The sequence below is a fragment of the Lucilia sericata genome, unplaced genomic scaffold (assembly GCF_015586225.1).
Source record: "Lucilia sericata isolate MDLA Ls3-8-SP2 unplaced genomic scaffold, ASM1558622v1 Contig000132F_arrow, whole genome shotgun sequence".
NCBI lineage: Eukaryota > Metazoa > Arthropoda > Insecta > Diptera > Calliphoridae > Lucilia > Lucilia sericata.
The window spans coordinates 470,048-472,500 of record NW_023994164.1 but is presented as its reverse complement, the minus strand read 5'-3'; positions in this window follow the sequence as shown (position 1 = coordinate 472,500).

Below are 2,453 nucleotides of genomic sequence, written 5' to 3'. Positions count from 1 at the left end.
TTAGTTAGTTAGTTAGTTAGTTAGTTAGTTAGTTAGTTAGTTAGTTAGTTAGTTAGTTAGTAGTAGTTAGTTAGTTAGTTAGTTAGTTAGTTAGTTAGTTAGTTAGTTAGTTAGTTATTTTATGAAACAGTTAGGTGTGCTATTCTATTCATTGCCATACGACCCACTGTGTAACGTTAATAAATTGCATATATAGTTAATGAGACCACCAAACGTACCGACTACAACTATAAAAACAATAAAAGAAATGAAAAGGAAAGAGCACTTCACATGTGGTACTTAGACCGTCAAAAACAATTGACCATTTTTTCCTTTCTTCTAAATTTGTTACATATTTGGTTTAAAACAACATTGAAAACTTAAATAAATCAAAAAATAAAACATTAGTTTCTCCCCAATCCACTTATTTAACATTGGATATAATGCAGTATCATCATCATGATGACGATGATGAAGATAAAGTAATAAAAAAATAAGAAATATTTTAAAGAGTTTATTATGAAATGAAGCTATGGAGTGCTTTTTTTCAAGTGCGTTAATCGGGAAAGATTTATATTTTCAAACAAACAAAATATTTTTAAATAAATCATTGTTGCTATAACTACATAATATTTTTGTTTTATTTGAAAGTGCTTGAATTGTTATTTTTTGTGGATACACGTTTCTTTCATTATTTTCAAACATAATGTAGAAATTTTTTTTTGGTGGAATTGATCAGTGTTTTTTTGAAATGAAAGTAAAAACTATTTTGTAATCATTTGGATATAATTTTCGCATTGTCTGCTATAAAAATTGAGGGTCTGTTGGAGGTTTTAATTGGTTTTTTAAAATATATTATATTATGTTATTATTTTAAGACACATTAAAACTACATACATGAGTAATGCTATTAAATATATTGTCCTAGGAGGGACGGAACCGATATGAAACTATCAATAAAATACGTTCAAACATTTTAACTAATTTACAAACGATTTTGCTATTTAAACTAGTTGGTTCATTATTTTCTTAGTTTGTAATTTATTTTTTTCACTATTTTAGATTGCATTTGTTTTGTCTTAAAAGTCAAGTAAAATATGGACTCATAAATCTTTAAATACTCCAACAACAAGGAATTGTTGTTGTTGGTGGTGTACAAAAAATATGCGAATATTTGTATGTGTCCAATTCGGTACGTCTGTCTATCAATACGGAGACATCTGGTAAAAAAAATAAAAAAAAAAAAACTTTAAAGGAGACAACAGTTACCAAAAGGTTTATTTGCAAACGCATTCACATTAATCACGTACATTAGTATTTTTTTCTATATAACCAAAATCACCCAAAAAATATATAAATGTAAAATTTTTGTTCGATCTTTTTTTCCAAAACGCACTAACCACAACCAGCAAGCAAACACTTAAAATTGAACACACATCTTACGAACATATGGAAAAAGCTATCTAGATACTTGTTTAACAAAATTCACTTTTTTTTTACCACAAATGACCAATGTCTGTCTAGCATTTAACATGTGGATATAATTTAGGTTTTTTTAAGTTTTTCTTTATTTTTCTCCATTTGTAATTTGTGTTTTAGTCAAAATTAATGTACTATAAGTAAAATGGCTAAAACAAGTAAGTCAATTTTTTGGGGCCATGTAGTCATTTAATATTTGTTTTAGTTTTTTTCTTACTTTTATTTGTATGTTTTTTAATTTTGAAAAATTATCTTTTAATTGAGAATAAATTTTAATATTTTTTGGCCACTGCCATCAATAATTTGTGAACCCAAAACACCATTATTCATAATTACCCTTTGAAAAAAAAAAATTATAAATGATTTTTGCAGGCTGGTATATCCGGTTGTGCTGAATCTAATACATTTATAAGTTTTACAAAATTTGTTTGAAAATTGTTATTTATATAAAATTTTTATTAAATACAAGGTTATAAAAGCAAATAGTTGTTGAAATGTAATCAGATAAGTTAAGAAAGAATAAGTTAGAAGAGGAAGTAATTGTGGGGTGTTCAAGTCATTTTCCGAAGGGGTCCTTAATTGGAAGCTAAGGTCATGATTCCATGTCCGCCATACTCTATAATAAACTTGTGTCAAATTTCATTAGGATTGCTTCCCTTATAACAACTTTATGACTATGTAAACTGTATTTAAAGGGAGCCGAAATTGTGGACTTATATAACCTATTTACTATTCCAAACAAAGTTTAAAAATGTAAGCTACTACTGTATGCGACCTATGGCCAATGTCAATGATTTACAAATGGAATAACAAAATCAATATATCCTACATTATATTAGTTTGTTCTGAGGCCCGTATCGGATATGGATTGAGACCAATACACACAGACTCTATAGAATGTTTGGTGCAGTTTATAGGCTTGCGACATCATCACTGAAGTCAAAATTGGTTGATAACTTAGTTTGAAAAATGGAAATAATATGTATTCTAATCGA